Source organism: Schistocerca piceifrons, chromosome 7 (genome assembly GCF_021461385.2).
Source record: "Schistocerca piceifrons isolate TAMUIC-IGC-003096 chromosome 7, iqSchPice1.1, whole genome shotgun sequence".
NCBI lineage: Eukaryota > Metazoa > Arthropoda > Insecta > Orthoptera > Acrididae > Schistocerca > Schistocerca piceifrons.
In genome coordinates, this window is record NC_060144.1 from 241,314,760 (window position 1) to 241,337,001 (window position 22,242).

The following is a 22,242-nucleotide window of genomic DNA, read 5'->3' on the forward strand; positions in this document are numbered from 1 at the left end:
TGCACGATGTAGTGCGTGGTCTAAGCGTCTGACGTGCCTTACGTTAGGATAAAATGTTTTAATTGCTTTCCCGGCCTTCATCAAATACAAATCAGAACTGCATAACAACACAATCCGTGCACCTTTTAGTAAAGCTGCTCTCTTGGTCTGCAGGTAGAGTGGAAAAAGCGCAAGGGCCTTCAAAAGGGCCGGCCGGTGTGGCCGAGCGGTTCTAGGCGCTACAGTCTGGAGCCGAGCGACCGCTACGGTCGCAGGTTCGAATCCTGCCTCGGGCATGGATGTGTGTGATGTCCTTAGGTTAGTTAGGTTTACTTAGTTCTAAGTTCTAGGCGACTGATGACCTCAGAAGTTGGGTCGCATAGTGCTCAGAGCCATTTGAACCTTCAAAAGGGTAGTGTGGGAAGAGCAAGTTTGTCACAAGATACCCTTCATGCCTGTCATCCGCTATAGCAGAAATGTCGCACGGATCTTGAAAGTAACGCGACAGCACATACGTAATAAGGAAACTAATCTCAAATATTGTACTGCTTGAAATAATAAATACGAAATTAAATTTAGCCTGAGGCAATAGTTAATAAAGATAGTAGTAGACTCTAAGTCCTCCTACCCCTATCAATCAAAAGCGTGGCGCCTGGGAATACTGAAACATTAACAGACTATACAAATCTTCCTTTCTGTTGCCGTTACTCACGCATTCCTTCTTCGAAGATATTAGCGATCGCTTACCTTTTGCAAAAGCATTGTGGCACATTAGATGAGATTTTCCGGACTGGAGGGTGGTTTGCTATTTTCTAAAGCCTTGTAGCAGTTTAGATAAGATTTTTCCCGCCCGTCCTCCATATCCTAACTGTCAAATACGTAATATATGTTCTAATGGTCAATAGATTTTTCAACAGAGGTTTCCAAGTCCTTTAGAATTTCACCTAACACATAATTGACAAAATGACAATAAGAAAGTCGAGGCAGGTTTAAAATCATAGATTTAATTTGTAGAAACATGAAGCAGGTAATTCAAATCGCAGACATTCGTCCACAGTATTTTGCAAGATGAAATATATTTCCATATGCTTACGGTATTTGAAAGTAATTTTGAATAGGATGGATGAATACCGGATATCATATTTGGTGTAGTTCTCTAAAATGATGTGAATGCGGAATCTACCAGTTTTCAAATGGTACGTTTTCTACTGCGAAAGTATCGCATAAATCCATAAAAATGGATGTTGCATCTCTTATTTGTTAGAGTACTAATAAATGGTAGCATACTTCGCGCCCTTGTGTCGTTCCGTAGTTTCATTCTTGGAGTAAGACACGCAGGGGTTTCATGATGATTTACATGAAATTTTTTTGAGCATTTGATCTGCAAATGTATTATAGCCTTTATCATCTATGCTTTTTTTGCGCATACACCTTCTAGGGCTAGAAAGATTTAAACAAGGTATCTTGTTATGTAATACAAGGGGATAGTAAAAATTTGCTCTAACATACGCTACTTCCCCTAATAATAACTTCAGTACATAGCTACTTACGCTGAGGAGTGAAATTATTATGGCTATTGCCCACCACGAGGTTGTATGCTTGGTGCCTTTGGCACTGAGGGCATGTGACGCGGTAAGATAAATATATAGCGGAGCAGAGATGAGTAGGGAATCATTCTAGCACGATAGATAGCGGAAATTCTGAAATGTGGCGACTAGAGCGACTTTGACCAAGGCCACATTGTTGTGGCCCAGTGCCTGTGAGCGAGCAACTCGAAATTGACGAAGCTGGTAGGCTGTTCACGTGCTACTGTCGCAATCGTGTAAGGAAACTAAACTACTAGCCATTAAAATTGCTACACCAAGAAGAAATGCAGACGATAAACGGGTACTTATTGCTAGAACTGACATGTGATTACATTTCCACGCAATTTGGGTGCAAATACCCTGAGAAATCAGTACCCAGAACAACCACCTCTCGTCGTAATAACGGCCTTGATACGCCTGGGCATTGAGCCAAACAGAGCTTGGATGGCGTGTACAGGTACAGCTGCCCATGCAGCTTCAACACGATACCACAGTTCATCAAAGTAGTGACAGGACCAGCAACATGCGGTCGTGCATTATCTTGCTGAAATGTAGGGTTTCGCAAGGATCGAATGAGGGTAGTTCCACGGGTTGTAAATTTCATGTTGAACTCAGCTTAGAGGCAGTTTCTGAAATATGGTAAGGACGGCGAGGGCCGCGGAGCATTGCGGAAGGAGGTATCTCGCGCAGTGTTGGCAACGTACAATATTATTTTCGTGCCACATTGGTCAATTTCAGAAATTCGTAAAACTCATCTACGATATGAAATGATGATTAAATGGACACCCTAGCTGCAAACAGGCGTTGATGTACTTCGTTGGGGACGTGTTGAAAATGTGTGCCCCGTGGTAAAGTCTGTCTCTGGTGACTATTGTGAGAGAATCTGTAGCGGAGAGGACTCTATGGTCTTAGAGGGAGCTGTTCGGGGGACACGGAAGAATACACTGATGAGAGACGCGAACTGGCATTCGAGATCGACTCGGCACTCCATTTACTGTAGGCAGCAGGATGCAACACAACAGGTCTTGACGCTCTGAACTGTCGAATCTAGTGAGGCTAGCGAGTTGCACGGGCTATCACGGGAGGCGAATGGTTAGGTATTTTCTATTAATTTCTGTTGATCTCGTTCAGACAACATGACTTAACATTTCGTCTTGTAGCATGGGTATCATCCGTGAGCAAGCGCGTCTAAATATTTGAATGTGGGATCAATACCTAGTTTCCCGGTGTTATTGGAGAACCCATAGTGGTCCCAACAGCGATCCTGCTTTGGCAGGGACTACCTGTTGAGTTGACTGTCACTCTTGCTTTACCCATTCAAGCAGATCTAAGACTTATATAAACTGTCTCGACGTATACAGCTTGTATTTCCTTTTCTTTTTATACTGATGTGTGCTTCTTTTTGTGTGTATGCTCGCAAAGAGTATCCAGAATCAGGGGTAGTCTGGACCAATAGTTTCAGCTCAGCAGATATAAGGGGAGATTAAAAATTTTTCATTCAAAGCCCATACAGTCCAGAATAGGTGTACCAATCAGGCAAAGTATCGTGAGCACTGAGGCAATCATGGCACCGGCGAACCCCGTTGAAAATAGCCGTTGGGTAAAGCACAGAGTGCTGGTGTGTAAAATAGTCTGTAACTGCCGCTTGGCCAACAGATCCCACTTGCCGGTAAGAGGGTCAGACCACAGCCCTCCTCTAGGTGGAAATCGCTCCATCACAAGGGATACGCCCGCCGCGCGCAAACAGCTTTCCGAAGCTAACCTTTTTCCTTTGCGGAGACGTGCAACTCGTTAAATAAAGAACATATGTTTGTTGCTAGGTGCATATTATTATAAAATGCAGCTTAGATTCGCGGGTTGCACGAATACCCTATCGGGGCCACATGCGGCCCTCTGGCGCAGTTTGAGGACCACTGTTGCAGTTTAAAATACTACATCCAGATTCAGTGTAATGCAATACGAGATATTACGCTATTATGAACGCTATTATGAGGTATTACGCTATTATGAATTTCAGTAATATAGTTAATGCACGGGAGAATCTGTAAAAAATAAGACAATGGACATGGAATACAGAATACAATGAACCAAACAAAATCAGCAGTGGTGATAAAAAGTTAAAAATCAATATCAGAAGATCATGAGAGAGGCAGTTTAAAGCATGTGAACAACATTAAAAAGTAAGTTGGCAAGTACTTGTGTAGCTTTCACACAGTTGAGAAGTGAGAGTGGATGGTTAGAGTGTTATATTTCGTCAAAGTGTTTGAATTCTGTGAAACGGAAACGCAGGGAATACAGCGTAAGAACATATCCCGAAATGGTAACAAAGGGGATAAACGTAGAGATTCATGACAACAGGTTTTCAAGAGAAATTGTGAAACGGATGAAGTTACAGGGAAATGGAATCCGCCCAAGCCGAAATTCAAAGCCCTGATGTAGTTTCATCTGCTTACCTGTGCGCTTGTAGCCTACTGCGTTGCTCTGCTGATGTTGCGATCTGACAACTTAATCGCGAAGCTAGTCACAATGCTAACAACAGTAGGGAATGTGGATATGTTTGTCGATTAAGACGAATGTTGCAGCTCTGCGGTTGTGCGCTGAAAGACAGCCTGATCCGGCCAAGCCTTACTACGTGTCCTTGCAAACATGATAAGCATTTGTCAAGAGGAATATAAGTACTGCAACTAATGAGAGAATTGCAACTACGCTCTCTGACCAAGTGTACCCGGACACCCATAAGTAATGCGAAAAAATTAAGATGTTTGTGGCACCAAACTGCTGAGGTCATCGGACCCTAAGCTTACACACTACTTAATCTAACTTAAACTAACTTACGCTAAGGACAACACGCACACCGATGCCCGAGGGAGGACTCGAACCTCCGATGTGGGGGAGCCGCACGGACCGTGATGAGGCGCCCTAGATCACGCGGCTACACAGCGCGGCAAATAATGTAGAACTGACCACTAGGCACGACGAGAGCGGACCAGTCAGTATAAAAGGAGGCAAAGAGTATTGCGCTGCTAGCGGAGAAGCTGTATAACAGCAGAGTGAGTCGATTAGGAGAGCTCGGTCTGCACGAATACAGCAAATCCTTCAGGCACGTTTCAAGCCTTCTAAAGCTGCCCACCTCGGCTGCTGGTGACTTGATTGTCAAGTGGAAACGCGAAAGAACCACCACAGCTAAATCACCATCAGGCAGAACTCATGGGCACACGGAAAGGATCTTTCGAGTATTGCAGAGGTTGGCTGTACAAAATAGCACGAAATCAGGGGAAGGAATCACTAGAGTATCCCATAGCACTACTTGTAGTCCTTGTAGCAGGATTGCTATTAATAGGTACAATGTTGCTTCAGTGAAACTGTTTCGCGTATTTTAATCTGCGAACGGGTAGCATTACAAATTTTCGACAGTTCATGCATGTAGTAGTGTTCTAATCGTAAGTCGATAAGCCAAAACTACAACTTTCTGTTTTCTGTAGAAACGGACTTCAAAGGAGAAAACCACAAAGTATGTTGCTCTGTACAAAGTTTTTGTTTAGAATTATATGTGAGGGGTAAGAATATACCTAGCAGAAATAATTTGTCTAATGGTTTAAATGCCCTACTATCGTGGTTACAGCTGTCTGTGAGAAAGGGAACGAAATCACAATTTTCAGAACATAACGTAGCATTTTCTTCCTGGCAGTTGGTTTTAACAGAAAATCTGTACAATTCCCTTTAAAAAAGATCAGCCACTGACCGTATGAAAGTTCATTGTATATAAATTTGAAGTAAACTCTCAGCCACTGTCCGTAAGAAAGTTCATATGGTAAAAATTTGAAGCAAACTGCTCAGTAACGTCTTTACCCTGAACAGGGAGATCAGAAACAGTAAAAAGCTTGAAACGCTATTGCTTGGTAGGTTGTGCAGAGAAATAATAAAAAGATTTGATATGTTGCGCCGTTTCCTAGTTACTTAGCACTGTAGTTGGCCAAGCAGGAAGTTGCGTGAGCAAAAACAAGCGGCTCTCCAGGTACAATAAGCGTCAGATGTTCTCATGTCGTAGATGATTGCACACTAGACTGTTCAAACTTTGGCTCGGGTTCATTCGTTACTACCGTTCCACGTTCAGGCTATATTCCGTTCTCTTGTTCGGTATTGGAAAACCAACGGAGCACACGTTTACCGACACCCTTTGTGGCGGGCCGCTTGAATTTGCGCGCGCAACAGCTTGATTGGCAACATTGGACAAGAGGTTGCATTCTTCACGTACGGGACGTACTGACCCACGTACTAAAGCAAATGTAGTAACGTGGCTTCGAGGCCAGACGGTGCTCTATTTGTTCAGATATGGCACAAGGAATGTGATGGACTTTTGGACCATTTTACAGAAACGGTACCCGAATATCGTGAACAATCCGAAATACAGACAGTATTTCTCATTTTATTAACTTTCCAGCAACACAGAAATATTGTTTGTGGTATTACACTCGAGTGGTTGTTACTGAGATGTAACTTCACTTAAATTTAATATGTGTACCAGGATTTCCTTTAATTTGTGAAAGATATTCATTAAAATTGAAGCATATTTGGCGAAGTATTTTTTAATATAGTTTTATTGTGTTTTTCATTTTCTGATGTATGTTTGAAAAATGTTAAGGTAACCTAGGAAATCTAAAAAAAAGTGAAAGCGGGAAATCCGGGTTCTAGTCCTGGTCCGGCACAAATTTTCACTCTCGGAGCAGGAGGTGAAGGAGATTAAGTGTTTAACGTCCCGTCGACAACGAGGTCATCCGAGACGGAGCATAAGCTCGAACTAAGGAAGAACTGAAAAGGAAATCAGCATTACGCTTTCAAGGGAATCATCCTGGCATTTACCTTAAGCGGTCTAGTGAAATCACGGATAATCTAAATCTGGATAGCCGGATGCGTTTTTGAACCGTCGTCCTCACGAATGCCAGTCCAGGGCACTAACAGTAGCGCCACCTCGCTCGGTACTTTTCATTATCATCATTCCATTATGCAGCTGACGGTTGTCCATATTCGCAATTGCGGAAACATTTCATGAAGTTCTCCGTATTGTTCACTATAGTTTAACGAAAACCGAACATTGATGTATAAAATTTGTACTATTAAGAAATCTGTAAAACTGTTCCGTCTGCTGTTTATTTGAACACGTTTATGCAAAGCTGCTAGACGAATTGTCATTGGGTTTTCGAAGGTGTCATGAGAATTGTTTGGGACACCGTACACACTTTTGTAGTTCATCAAAATAGGATCCTGAAAAAAAGTCATCGTTTTTCTTGACTTTTAAGAAAACCGACATGGTTGTCAGTTTGAACACACTAATCTCAAAGTAAATAAATAAATAAAAATAAAATGGAATAATCGTGAGATATCGGAGGTAACTTGACTACTGCTTGTACACTATATCTGCTTTATTTCGTCAAAACCAGATCGCGGAAGAAAGATATCGTGATTTAAAGTCTTATCTGTCTGTTACTCTTTTTGAACACGCTGATCTCGAAGAGTACTAGACGAATTTTCATGTGGTTTTTACGAGAAAGTTAAACGCAGTGAAAAAATGAAATGATCGTGTGGCATTGTTGGCCAGGATGCCCCTTCCGGGAAATTCAGCGGCCGGGTTGCAGGTTTCTTTTCAGGTGATGCCACATTGAGCTACCTGCGCGACGGTGATGATGTGATAATGATGAAGACAACACAACACCCTTACCACGGGCGGAGAAAATCTCCAACCCGGTCGGGAATCTAATGCGGGCCCGCTGCATGGTAGCCTTGCACTTTACCGCTCAGCCAAGCAGGCGGAAATCAGCGTAATGTTGGACACCGTATAAGCTTTGGTTCATCAAAAATCGAATCATGGAAAGAAAAAGACAGTTTGATTTAAGGTTCTATCTAAAGCCGTCGTATCTTTCTCTGTTCGTATCTGTCTATTTGTCTGTTTGAATGCGCTACTCTCTTTCATGGGGTTTCCACAGGTAACTAGGGCATAGCTTGGGGTACTGTATAAGTCTTATCTCATCTAGATCAGATCACAGAGAAAAAGATACCGTACTTGCAAATTTTGTACATACTGCAGTAGTAACTCTGTCTCTTACGTTTTCACGTCTAACCCGCTGAACCGATTTCGATGAAATTTGATAAAGAAATGTGTTGAATCCAGAGGAATAACGCATTGTACTAGAAACTGTGTGTTACAAGATACTTATTGATTTGAAGAGTAGTATGTGTGATGTGTTGGCAGAAGAGCCAACACCGTGTTGCTAGAGGAGGCCGAAATGCACGCGTTTAATTACACGCAGACTGGCGTGAGGTCTGTAACATTACAAGGAAATGAGAACTTAGAAAAACGGACGCAGTTGCTGTAATACTTAACTTTAATCCATAATTGGTGTACATCGCTTTTAACGGTACATTAATATGCTCAATATAAACTGGTAATGGCGCCTTGCTAGGTCGTAGAAAATGACGTAGCTGAAGGCTATGCTAACTATCGTCTCGGCAAATGAGAGCGTATTTGTCAGTGTAGCATCGCTAGCAAAGTCGGCTGTACAACTGGGGCGAGTGCTAGGAAGGCTCTCTAGACCTACAATGTGGTGGCGCTCGGTCTGCAATCACTGACTGTGGCGACACGCGGGTCCGACGTATACTAGCGGACCGCGGCCGAATTAAAGGCTACCACCTAGCAAGTGTGGTGTCTGGCGGTGACACCACAATGTGAACTGGGGAAAAATATTTACTCTTTGAAAAAGGTGTTTAGCCTATGGCTTTCGATCTTTGTCATATTTGTGAAAATGCTTCTATTGCTATATGTGCTACATGATACGATTGAAACTAATATATACAGTGCTTATACAATCTTCATAGTGTTTAATCTGTCCTTCCACGCTATTTGTTGCATTATGTACACATTGTATAATGTACAGCTGCTTCACTATACTCTGTTCATCGTAAGAATAAACCCGATGTAAACAAACACAAACGCGATGATTGTTCAGAAGCTGTAGCAATCGTACGCTGGTATTGTTACGCTCTTGGAAGTAGGTCGTACATATGATGTGATACCTTATTATTAAGTTACGTCAAATGAAACTTAAAGGTATTCTAATTTATTAACAGTTTTCGAAGTTTCTCTTAATCACACTTTAACTTTGTAGATGTTATTTCAAAAACTGTGTAAAGTCACAGTCTCTGTAATGATGTGCTCTGATTGTCGCGCTGTTAATACGCTTATTCAAATGGCTAAGGTTGCTTCCTGCATCGTAGTGAAATACGCGTTTGGAACACGGTTAAAAAGCAACGAGAAATAGGTTGTCCGCAATTTTTTTCATATATTTATGGAAAAATATCAGCTGTAACTACGTTTGATACAATTGGGGTACAATTAAACACCAGATATGTTGCGGAATCGGTAGGGTAGAGTCTTGCCCAATTTGGTATAGTTCAGCGATCGCTGTATCAAGTCTCGCCTTCGTCATCCTTTTTTTCGTTCAATATGAAATACCTATGACACGTAATTGTAAAATTCGTCATCATTTTAAGTATAATGCACGTCTTCTTGTTTCTAATTACATACTGCACGCAAAATTCCTGTTTTCATTTCAAATATAAATTCTTAATTACCGGTATTTTTTGAAAGATTGTTAATAAAGCTTGCTCATCTTAAACAAACATAACTTAATTTTTTAGGACAAAAATGAGAAACCTAATATTATTTGTACTATGTCCATTATTTTATACCACAGATTTTTCGCACAAGAGCCAGAGTCGTAAATGTCGTAGAAACATGAAAAATAATCGTTTTCGCAGCATCAAGCACACCACACGACTGCTACCCTTTAGCGTTTGCCTACCATTGCAATATCAACCCAAGAGAATTGATCTGGAGTCAAGTTAAGGGATTTATCGCGAGAAATAGCAAGACCGTTATGCTGCTACACGTACTGGAACTAACGCAAGCAGATTTTCTACAAATCATTGCCGAACGCTGGCGGGATATATAACGGCCCGCCATAAAAGAAGATGAGAAGAAGCGGCGCCTGGGTGGTTTCGTGGATTCTGTTGTTGATCGATTCCTTATCATCGTAGCAGCTGACAGTTTCAGAATTGAAACTGAGCTAAGAGACTAGCAGATGACTGTAATTAATATCCTCACTCCCTTCAGTATTCAGTAATACGGTGAAATCCCTGCAGTATGCTTTTGCATCACACATACGCCCACTCAAAAAAATTGCTCTGTGTTTAAGTAGAAATTTTCATCATCTATGTTAGGTGAGAACGAGAGAATTTTATACTTTCCGTGTGGTCACCTAAGAAGCGTGCCGTAGTGCTGGCGTTTTGCCGAATATCATTTCATTCTTTTTCAAAAGTAAATGACATTCGAAGCTACATTGTTTCTTTGCTCGTCTCTTTTTACGTCTGAACTGCAATTGCTCACATCACTGCAGGTAAGTTGGACCAGCTGGCTGGCCAGTGCTCTCCAAGCTAAATGCACAGTTAAAGCTGTTGTCCCGCATTATCGCTCAGCGCATGTGCATAAAACGTATCCTCATGATCGTACTTGACTGTACTGTACACAGTTTGGCTTCTGCTCCACGCGAAACTAAATCCAATGAGATTCATGCAAACGCTGAAGAATACTTGGTGTAGTGTTTACATTAGATTTATTCTTATGATGAACACAGTATAGCGCGTGGCATAGAGGGGCACCTCTGGCCGTGCCACTCGGTACGCACAGTTCGGCAGCAGCGACATCGCGCATGCTGACGCATCTTGGGAGGGGGCAGAGTGGGGCGCACATGACGCGCTATCCTTATCTGAACGACCAGCCACTTGCGAGCTTATGTTATTGCACGTACTGAAGCGTACTTACTCACTACTACCTACAACAAACCTGCTCGTATATGAGCACCGCCGCGATTAACGTCTAGTTAGTTATATGTAAATTAAATCCCCTCTGCTATAGCTGATTAACTTTGCTCTGAATCTTTGCATGTCCCTACTGCTTTAGTAATCTGCTACACTCGAGTAAGCTACTTCGTTTGGAAGCTGGCTTTAAAATCTATAGACTCCATTTGTACTCTGATTCACGCCTTCAGGCACAGTACAGGGACAGTAGAGAAACTTAACGGCAAAAGGTGCATCAAGCTTGCTCGTTTTTCACGGCCCAACGCTCAGTACTCAACCAGTTGTCACAGCTTCAATTCGACAAACAGCACATAAAGCGCTGAACATATGGCACAACTCACAACGTCACATAGTCATAAATCACACACATATGACCATTGTCTCCGGCGCTGAGGCCGGGCTATTCTCTCACCAGAGGTGAGCTGGTTGGAGAGTTATTTTAAGCGGCGTTGTGTTTCTACAGTTTATGCAGGACAAAAATTACAAGTTGAGTGATGGAATGCTGGAATTTGGGATTACAGGGCAGAAGGATTTTACGGGATGAAGGGGAGGTATTGCAAGAAAGGATGGGCATGAGATTTACGTGGTTTCGCAGAACTCAAATGGGGAAGGCTATGGACTGGTGGAGTTTGAACAGACAGAAGTCAATGTGGAAGAAATGGATGAAGCCAGAGAACGGTTATATGATCGTAATGCAATTTGTGGGGGATCCTATGTAGTAGAGTAACAACGCAGGAAAATTGAGTGACTGGGTTTTTCTGGATAGGGATAAGGAAACTTCTTAGTGGTAGTCCAGATGGAAGGAACAAGGAGCCATGGTGGAGGATAAGAAAGAGTAAAAATAGATGAATTAGGTAAGAATACGTCCGAAAAGACTGCTGAAAGTAGGGAAAATACCTAACAATAGGCGAAAAAATCACGACGAGGACTGAACGGATGAAGTAAGCCGAAAAACGGTGAAACATGAGGGAAGGTGAAAACGAACTATAAATGCCGTGAATAAACGATGATATCGAAGAGAAAATTAAATAAAAATAATGCGGGAAGCAGGCCAGAGGTTTGACAAGTCTGAAGAGAGGGGGTAGAAGATCTGGAATAGAGGAAAAAACCGGAGTGGCGGGTGGGGGGGGGGGGGGTTAGTTGGTAGACAGTTACCAAGTGTGTGTGGCACAGGGAGTTGCGTAAAATAGCACGCGAAAATACAAGAGAGTAGCTTAGGATGAGTTATCAATTTTAAGGTCTAGGGTTAATAATATAGGCAAGAATTATGTAAGAACACTTCCCGGCTGGGTCGGAGATCTTCTCCGCTCAGGGACTGGGTGTTGTGTTGTCCTAATCATCATCATTTCATCCCCATCGACGCGCAAGTCGCCGAAGTAGCGTCAAATCGAAAGGCTTGCACCAGGCGAGCGGTGTACCCGACGGGAGGCCCTCGTCACACGACATTATTATAATAATAATAATTATTATTATTACTATTATGTAAGAACACGACATGCTACACAATCAGCACGATTACATAGTTGTGTGTTGTGAGAAGAAGAGGTGCTTGATACAGTGTGGTTCGCAAGAGAGTGTGTGTGGCTTGGAAGGCGACAGTTAAAAAACAGGAAAGAAGGGAAAGAAATGGACGGAAATTGAGTAACGAAAAGTGAAAAAAGGAAACAGCATTGAGTTGCGGGACGGAATAAAGCCGCTAGTAAAATGAAACAATGGAAAACGCATTGGCTTTAGCGGCCTGAGAGATGTGCTTGTGTGAATGTGTGCGTGTTTCCTACTGTAGAAGAACGCCTTTTTGGCTGAAACCTCTAACGTATAGTAGTCTTTTTGTCGTGACCGTTAGCGACTCAACGTCTTCTCTGTATGGCGAGCAGCAAATTACCCTTCTCATAATATCCTCGTTATTCCGTCCTATGTTTTCCACGTTCACCAATGCTGTTTCTGCTGCTAATTGGCTACAGTATTGTAGGATCTCAAAGGTTGGTCGGTGAGTCTTGGAGCGAGTGATATACTATTTAACCGAAAGTCTCCTAATTTTGCCGATTTCTGCTAACTGAGTACTGAAATGAACCTTCTGAAGCTGAACGGCTTCAAAATATTTGATAGATAAAAAGTGAAATGGGAAAAAGGACTCATATGTAACACACCATTTCGTCACAAATTTTCTTGTTGGTAAAGCGTTACATCAGATCACTGTATCTTATTTTTAAAAGTATGCATGAGATTTTGGTTCAAATGGTTCTGAATACTATGGGACTTAACTTCTAAGGTCATCAGTCCCCTAGAACTTAGGACTACTTAAACCTAACTAACCTCAGGACGTCACACACATGAATGCCCGAGGCAGGATTCTAGCCTGTGACCGTAGCGGTCGCACGGTTCCAGACTGTAGCGCCTGGAAACGCTCGGCCACCCCGGCCGGCGAGATTTTGGTGCCAAAAGTAACGGAAATACCGATACAGTAGAACTATTTAACGAAAAAGCTATTTTAGAATTCCAATCGGTAGAGTTGATGAAGAGCACTGACACATTTTCCCCACGGAAGTCTTGAATATGTTTTTCGAAGTTTGGGTTACGTTATGTTTAACAATACTTCAAAATAGCTTTCAATGCAGTTTCATGAAACTAAAGGCGACAATCTACTTGACGTCGAGTGTAGGTGCACGAAATTGTCAAATTCAGCTATCTGGTCCACAGAAACCGTCACAGCTGCAAATTTGATGTCAGTGGTATTACCAATCAGTTTGCCGCACTCAAAGCAAGGAAACAGAAAATAAAATTACGTTAATAACACAATTCTTGGAAAGGTATCAGTGTACAATATCTGCCAGAAACAATATAGGCCCCTTCAGACGGAGCAGTTAGGCAATGCGTCTCAGCATCGCTGACAGTGGTCAATGCTGCTGTTACAGTGTACGAGGTCTCTTCACTCCGTCTTCTAATTTTCTTATCTCTCGTATATCGTTGAAAACAAACAGTGATTTCGTTTTGTGTCTAATAGTCACGCACAAATAGGGATGAATGTGTGGGTGCACTATCGTGATGCAAGAGTCACGAGTTGTCTCGCCACATTTCAGGCCGTTTCCTTGTCTCATTTTCTCGTAGGCGTTGCAACACGTCCCGGTAGTACCATCGATTAACAGTTTGTCCCTGTAGCACGAATTCATGATGGACTAATCCTTCAAAGTCAAAGATAACTATTAGCATTGCTGTGACATCTGACTTGACGAGCTTTTTTTGGTACTGCTGTAACTTTCCCGACCAATTTTAGAGATTGAACCTTGGTATCAGCATCCTAACCGTAGGCCCACGTCACATCACCAGCTATGACTCCCTTAAGAAACATCTCGTTCCCATTTGCGCTTTCTAAAAGCTCTTCACAGATTGCGAGACGAAGGTCTTTCTAGTCTTTCCTTAAGAGCCGTGGGACGAACTTGTAGGCAACTCCATGTATTCCAAGTTGTTGTGTCAGGATCCTATGACATGATCCAACCGAAATGTTATATTCTTCTCCAATCTCTCGGTCAGTAATTCATCGATCGGCATGCACAATATCGTTGACGACCTGAACGACGGCTATCTTCGACTTCTTTCTGGCCATTTTCAAACCGTGTGAACCATTCGTAACACAGAGGACGGCTTAAGCAGTCATCGCCGTAGGCTACCTGCATCATTTGGTGTGCGTCTGTAAAGGTTTCCTTGAGTTTCACGCAAAATATACTGCGGATTCGTTGCTCTTCTAACTCTGCCATCTCGAGATTCGCAAACTGTGCGACACAAAGTTCTGGTCAATACATCTATGAGCGGTGGCGCTGCAGGAAATCTCGTTGGTATGCTTGGACGCATATAGCGACCACAAAAAGTGGTTCCACTACTGAGTATGCAAGGAACGTAACAGCAACGTTCAGACTGTGCCATGCCGCAAAATTCTTTCAAAAGCGCGAGTGCAGCGTTGCTAACGCACGTGTCCCAAGCGCATTAGCTGCTGCCAAGGGGAAGTGGTTAGTTTCCACAATCGTAGCAAACGCGCTGAGTACGAGAACTGTTCAGCCCAACGTCAATGTAGAAACTTTGCTATTGAATCTGAAAGGTGGCCTGACAGATGGGATCTCAAACATGACCATTGTGGCAACGAGGTCGCAAAGAAGAGTGTATGGTAGTCCATCTTAAGGAAATTGGAATCATATTTCACTGGCACGTTAGCAAGAGAAAAGCGTTGTCGGTTAGAAAGGAAATGTTTATTTTAAAAATGAACACAAACAGAGACGACCGCAAAATCATTTATTTCTATGGTAAGCAGTTCCAGTCAACTTTTGACCTTCCTCAAACACTCATATTGAAATATAAACGTAGAATGGATTTGGAGGGATGTCTGATAATAGCAGCGTATAATAAATATTAAAATAACTTGTGATGGTAGGCGGTGGCGGTGAACGGAGCGGGTGCTGGAACTCCAACAATGGCGACTGTTAAGAAGAGCAACGCAGTTGTTTAAGCACGTGATGCTCCACCAATGCATATAGAATTACTTCAGCAATAACCAATGAGACACACAGGACATATAACAATTGTTACAATAATTTATACACAGAATAGTTACACGAAAGCTAACAAGAATACCTGACACGCCTCTAAATCCATTTTATGTAAATATTTCAGTATGAGGGTCTGAGCATATTAAAAAAGTTAAGGAAACCTGTAGACATCGAAATAAATGTTTTCGTAGCAGAGACTGGTGTGTCCATTTTTAAGGTACATTTAGCCAGTCTGCTGTTTCTCCACGATAAACGTTCTCAAAAACTACCGGTATTGTTTATTTCACCAATTATCAGTACTGTAACAAATACTGCAGCTGCTGAAGTACTTCACATATTCAGTACACGAAAAGTGGTATTTGATGCAAACATCTGAGCTGCATGTTAATCCTGATTTGAAATTTGATGTATATTCAAGTCATTTTTATGCCCCTTCATTCTTGAAGTAATCAGCAAATTCTGTTCGGATGCGTTTACGAGGGTTTTTCAATACGTAATGGCCCACACTTTTTCGCAGAACATATTTATTGTTAGGAGTCAGAATATACATGAACGTGTCTTGTCAATATCCTATTTTTCTACGTGGTTTCCATCACGTTCTACGGCCGTACGCCAACTTTGTGGAGGAGCATGTATTTCTTCCTGGTAAAAGCTCTTGTCCTGTAGACGTAGCCATATGTTTTCACTGCATGACTGATCCTCTGCCATCTTCAAAGTGGGTTTCCCATTGATAATTTTTAAGTGGCCCAAAGAGATGGAAGTCCGAGGGTGCCAGGTCTGGACTGTATGGTGGGTGAGGCAATGACGTCCAACCCAATCTGGCGATGCGTTCCCGGGTTCTCAGACTTGTGGATGGGTGTGCATTATCCTGTTGGAATAAGATTTATGGTGGATTCTTGTCCGATCGAACACTTCGGAAACGGTTCTTGGGTTTAGTTAGAGTCTTCACATATGCCTCTGAATTGATGGTTGACCCTCTTGGCACCACGTCCACGAGAATGACGCCATCACAATCCCAGAATACTGTCACCATGACCTCCGGCAGAGGGGGTTGTCTTGACTTTATTCTTTTGTGGTGAATGAGGATGATGCCACTCCATATACTTTCCGGCGGAAAGTGGTGCGCGTAGCTTTCGTCCATCGTGACGATCCGTGACAGAATGGCGCCTCCGTGGGTCCCAAAACGCTCCAGCAATTCAGATTAGATGGCCTTTCTTCGATTCTTGTGGTCCACTGTGAGCATTCGTGGAATGCATCGTGAGCACTTCTCTGAATACCCGAGAGTCTCACGGAGGACTCACTTCCAGTGCTGACCAACAACTAATAATGGTTTAAATGGCTCTACGCACTACGGGACTTAACATCTGAGGTCATCAGTCCCCTAGACTACTTAAACCTAACTAACCTAAGGACATCACACACACTCATACCCGAGGCAGGATTCGAACCTGCTATCGTAGCAGCAGCGCAGTTCCGGACTGAAGCACCTAGAACCGCTAGGTCATAGCGGCTGGCTGACCAACAACTGTAGAGCAAGTTGTCGAGTTGTGATGCGCCGGTCGGCACGAATAATGGCATCCGCACAACTCAGCATTTCTGCAGCAGTGGCTGTGGCATGACGTCCCGAGCGAGGCTGATCATAGAGCTCTTTTTCAGCATTTCCTGAGTCTGTAACTTTCTTTACCCATCGCCCAACTGTATTCCTATCAACTGCAGCATCGCCATACACTGCACACAAACGTTTACGGATGTTCACCACGGTTTCTTTTTCTGCATACAACAGTTCAATAACAGCACGTTGCTTGCAACGAGAATCGTATGTAGACACCATTTTGACGCTGTACTACGGCTCTGCCATCTGCCAGAACGGTTCGAAGCTTCACCAACGCGCACAACAGCCATCAAATGTGAAGTACCAACAAGAAAGTTTGTCTATTTTGGCCTGTATTAATGGCTTTAAAAAAAAGTGGGGCATTACTTACTGAACGAACCTCGTAGTAGCATTTCCAGGTAAAGAGTTGTCTTCTGGCATCTCTCTATTGGCGTCTTGTACATTAGTCCAACAAAACAAAGTGTGTACTCACACTTACACCCAACTCTTTCCCTATAGAAGATTTGCAGAAGGCAGCAAGTTTCTATTGTAATTTCCGCTAAATCTTCTTGAAATTTTGGTGATATATCCCCTACTTAACGCTCAGTATTTTAAATGAGGTGAGCAGAGTTTGCAGCACCACTAAGGCCCGTTTGCAGCGCCACTAACGTGCACTTGGATCGTCACTTGTAATCGACAGCAGCGCCACTGACGTCACCGGAAGCGCTGCCAGCGAACCAGTGAGTACCGCTGCAAAGTAGCCCCGTGTGAAGCCGGTCTGATACGAAGGTTTTGATTTACTCTCAGTTCTTTTAGGAAGTTCGTACAGTTTGTAAGTTATTTCCTAGAATAACAAATGGTTCAAATGGCTCTGAGCAGTATGGGACTTAACATCTGAGGTCATCAGTCCCCCAGAACTTAGAACTACTTAAATCTAACTAACCTAACGACATCACACACAGCCATGCCCGAGGCAGGACTCGAACCTGCGACCGTATCGGTCGCACGCTTCCAGACTGTAGCTCCTAGAACCGCTCAGCCACCCCAGCCAGCCACTTGAATAACACATTTAATCCACAGCGTGTAATATTTTTCGTGTAAACGGCTCATTCCAGTAATATTATTCGGAAATGCTTCCTTTTTTTCTAAACGTACGTTACAAATTAGAAAATTTACTATAGCTCTGCAGAAAATATTGCACAAAAGTAGTGCTTTCGGTGGGGTGGGGGGGGGATGGGCAGGGGGGAGCACGTTTGGCAGTTCTATCAGGGACGCAGGGTACCCTCCGTACGGTTCTGAGCGCAGGCGGCTCGGTCATTCTCGTACTGGAGGAGATATCGCTCACTAGTGATAATGAATGGTACGTAACGAAAACTGCACGTTTGATACCTGTACCTTTAATGAATTAATTATTTCATCTTCATGTCATTTCAGTCTTTCGAATTTCGTGCAATATGATTTAGAAATATTGAAGTATCACTAAATGGTCACATCAGAGTGCCTAGAAGTGAAAATAATCTGTCCTGTAATCATACCTTACGAAGTCATTTCGTGACTGTTCAATGGAAGGAATGATATTTTTTGTATTTAAATGAAAAATATAATTAAAATGCAAGATAAATTATGTCATAAAATATAATCAGTTAATGCAGTAGCGGTTAAGTGTAGCGTACCACAGTACATGTGTTTAGAATGCAAACAAAAAGTTATTTGTAACCGTAACATACGTATGAATGCAACACGGCGCGTTATATTTGTATTATGTAAGTCGATGCAGCTTACAAGGATTTATTGATTTTAACCTCGTATAATATAATGGTCTTCATACAATAATTTACCATGCCTCTTACTCTTATGAATCAACAAAATGATATTGACGTGATGTGGATCAGTGCAGTGTCGCTTCCCTGATACAACTAGGGTTGCCCCGCTAAATTTCTTTAGCAAGTTGTGCTAATAGCTGACCACTTTAAACAGGTCTGGGTAAGGCAAAGGCATTGGTCTTTCACGAAAACATACCGATCTTGAAGTCATAATCTGGGCTATCCAAATATCTTGCAAGTTCAACTTCACCGTTATACATCCAAGGACGCAGCTCTGCGACTTTTTTAAGGGAGTGTGGATGGTACCGTTCTTCTCTTCTTCCACGACTACAGTATTTAACTTCTGAGGAATATTTTGATGTATAATTGCTTTCTTTTCCCCACGTGGTACTAACAGTTTCTTGTAAAATGGATAAGAAGTGTAATGATGTAATTTGAATCCTGAAATTCATTAACGACTCTATCTTTTACCGATGCCTCTCCACGTATTTTCAGCCATTTAAGTACAGCGTCGTCATCTTCACATTGGCTTGTTTCTAGTAAACTGAATGTTGACAGCCCTACAAAAGAAAGGGTCGGTTCTCTTTCACCCCCCCACCCCCAGATTATTTATGGCTTCTTGAGAAGTTTCCGAGAATTTAATTACATCATCCATTAAACCAGATTGAAGTGAGGATATCATTTCCTGCTTGTTTCTCTTAACACCAAATTCTCATTTTCTTTTTTGTGAATGAGATGAATGCAACATCATGTAGATGTTATTCCATTTGGTTCCTATATCTTGATTTAAAGGGGTTTTTAAAAGAAATTTTTCATGTGGTGCCTGCCTTACCGCTGGGTTATGCATTGCACAGCACATAACAGAGCTTTTATGGTGCTGAAGAGCTTTCTTTATGTTTGGCCCTCGATGCGTTCATACGCAACTTTTGCTTAATTCCGGAAGACATATATCTATTTCAGACAATTTTTCATATAATTCTGTAAGAATTTTGTATTTATTGTTGTAGGATTGGGAATATGGTCCGCCCCTGGTAGCTGAGTGGTCAGCGTGACAGAATGTCAAACCTAAGGGCCCGGATTCGATTACCGGTTGGGAGGGACATTTTCTCCGCTCAGGGACTGGGTGTTGTGTTGTCGTAATCATCGTCATCTCATCCCCATCTACGCGAAAGTCACCGATTTGGCGTCAAATCGGATGACTTGCACCCGGCGAACGATCTACCCGACGGGAGGCCCTAGTCACACGAAATTTAATTGGGAATATTTGTAGTGAGGAGCAAATTTTTCTTTGTTCATACCTTTACTCAGAGTATACAAAAATGTTGGATGTGACAGCAAGGTAATTTACTTCCCGAAATTTGTCAGTGCGAAGATCACACGTTATAGCACACTCATTCACGTAAATAGGTTTCTTCACTTTACGCAAGATCCCACATCTAAGTTGCTTGGCGAGGGCAAAATCTCTTGAGAGCTCTCTGTACCGCACTTGGCAGCAGTGTCAGTAAGTTCCCGTGAAAGGCTAATAAACTCTTCTCCAGTGACAATGCTGGCCGTAGATCCAGCGCACATAGTTGCACGCAGTTTTCCCTGATTGTCTCTTTAGTGCCCTTCTAAACTCCTGTGGATGATATTTTTGCACTTACATCACCGTGGTGCTACCCCTGTATACCCGTAACGCTTCACATTTCTGTAATCGGCACTGAACGTTACTCGCTGGATCACAGGTATCCCTTTCGACAATTATCTATTTTAACAGTGGCTGTAATAAACATTTGTTGTGTCGCATACAACTCGTAACTTTTCCTGGTTCCTCTTTAAAATGATGAAGCAAATTTTTCTGTACTAGATGCCAACAAAAAGTAAAGCGGAATATATTATGATAATCCTGTTCGCGACGACCCACAGCTTAAAATTTGATGAGCAGTCTTCATTAAATAACCTCCATTCAAGTTTTGATCAAATCGGAAGAGCACTTTTACTAACTCTGTAACCCAAGAATTGTTTTCCACCGTAATATTTTTGAACTGCGAGACGTGCTGATGTTCGTCAACCTTCGTACGGAACTAGGCTTTTAAGTCTCATATACAAATAAAAAATTTCTTGAGCTATTTACTTCATATGTATACATCTTACTATTTTAAAAATTCTTACGTGCACATGCTACATATTTTTTAATCTATGTAATATATATATATATATATATATATATATATATATATATATATATATATATATATAAAAAATAAAGGCCACAAACGTTGTTAGAAAAAAATCTCGAAAAGATTTTTACCGATTTATTCAAATTTAACGTAGTACTCTGGCAAACGTTCTAACAGATATAGACCACTTATTTGTAAAACACGCAGAGAGCAATGTTTCCCTTACATAAACGTTGTTTGAAAAGCTCTCTGAAAGTTCTTGACCTATTTATTTCAAATTCTTTTTCATACACATTTTTAATGTATGTAATTTAGAAACAAATATGAAATTCATATTACGGAAACATGCTGGCACATATCTTGAAAAGTGATTGTCCAATTTGCTCCAAATTTCTACTTGACAACCTATTAATAATTCAGACGGAAATGGATCATGTGCTTTTTTAGACAATAATTTGCCGGTTATCACTTAAAATCGAATGCGAGACAAATAATATCGCGCTGTGGTTCTTTCTCTGTTGTATTTGTGAGAATGTGCGGTTTCGTATTCTTTCTCACAGTAAGTTTTTACTAGGATGGTAGGGGATTTAAACCATTGGACACATGGTTTCTCCCAATTACATTCTTTCCCTTTATATAGAATTTTAAACAATAATTAAGAAAGAGACAATGTAGTTTTTGGTTTTCTTTTTATCAGGCTGTTTCAACAGAAATCAGGAAAGTAGTATTTGTGGATTATTGGCTTATCACTAGAATAACACTACGAAATCAGAATCCGACACTTTTTAATCCTACCCATTCGAATATTAAAACTATGCGAAACACTGTAATTGCAGCAGAGGTTGAAAATACCGCTTCATTTGTAAATTACTTTGTTTTCACACGATCGGTTTCGGACTGTTATAAGCCCATCCTCAGGTGTCGCAGCTGTGCTGTGATCCCCGAGCGCCGAGTGTACTTGGCGCGGTGTGATGCCTATGAGCGCAGAACAGGGAGTTACTAACTAAGAAAAGTAACTACAGTGACAGCAATTGCAGAGCAGATACCAATGATACCACCCAATAAGCAAGGCTTAATGTCAGGCATATTGCGAAAGAAGAGATGGATGGACATAGGAGGATGGACATAGAGAGGAGGAAGGTGGAGATGGAAAGAGAGTTGTGAGAAGGAAATGGGGAAAGATAGGGAGAGGGGAAGATGGACAAAGATTGATGGAGGTGAAGGTCACAGAGTGGGGGGGGGGGGGGGGAGAGGAAGGGTGTAGGAGACGGTCAGAAACAGGAGGCAGAAGCAAATTACGACGTACATCAGATTCCCATATATAGTTAGCAACTGCAAATCGTTTACGGATTCGCTAGTTCTTAGTAAAATTACACTTCTACCTTGAAATTATCCTAGCACGGCCTAACCGGCTAGTTTCGGATATGTCCAGCCGACTGTACGTCCCTTCCACTAACATTAGCGGAACGTCCTCTTTCTCGTCATGGCTGCGTAACAAATGTCATTTGAGTGCCCACGTGCCCTACGAGACTCCGAGCGCTTTCGGAACACGTCACAGGCTCGCCGCGGCTGACATCTACCGCTGTTTCCTGCCTCAGTGCACCTCATGGCTGCCAGTACGGCTCAAGGTGGCGACGAGCTATGCGCGATACTGCAGGC